The sequence below is a fragment of the Salmo salar genome, chromosome ssa10 (assembly GCF_905237065.1).
Source record: "Salmo salar chromosome ssa10, Ssal_v3.1, whole genome shotgun sequence".
Classification (NCBI taxonomy): Eukaryota; Metazoa; Chordata; class Actinopteri; order Salmoniformes; family Salmonidae; genus Salmo; species Salmo salar.
Genome location: NC_059451.1, coordinates 81543764 through 81544481, shown reverse-complemented (window position 1 = coordinate 81544481; position 718 = coordinate 81543764).

The following is a 718-nucleotide window of genomic DNA, read 5'->3' as shown; positions in this document are numbered from 1 at the left end:
CTAAGCATAGGCCAGAGCCCTGTGTTTTGCACAATCACATGACATAGCAAGATTTTATCCTTATCCAGAAATAAGACTTACACAAAAAATGAAAGCATTTGTCTGAGGATGGACTGCCAGACTTAAAATCCAAGCATGTCACATTACTGAGCAAAACACAGGGCCCTAGCAGATATGCCAACCATTGGATTTAGAAAACCATAACCTTTCTAATGAGTGACTATTTTGAAGCATCTCAGAATTGTTTTAGCAATGTGAGGAATGGGATACACTGGGCTGCAGGAGACAGCGTGTCTGAACACCTGTGTGGCAGACGGGCAGCGTCTGTCTGTCTGCAGGTCCACACAGAGACGGGATGTGGCAACTGACAGTCTGAATCTCCAGTGACAGTCAGCCCTGATGGAGCCCAGTGGGAGTAGGGGGGAGATGGAGAGAGAAGGGGGTGGGGGGGCCTCAATCACTCAATAGAACTTTAATGAGTTGCCAACGAGCCTAACTCAAAACCCCCCTTCTACATGAGCTCTTTGATGTGGGATTCAGGTGCCATGGTAACAGTCCCAGTCTCTCTCTACTTCATTCTAGGTTTCTCACAGGTAGTCCCTGGTACCAGTCCTTATACCTGTATGAGTCTTAAGCACACATACAGGTATAATGCATCATCAATAATGCATCATTGACACTGGTGTCAAAGTACAATAACCCAGTAAGAAAAAACACC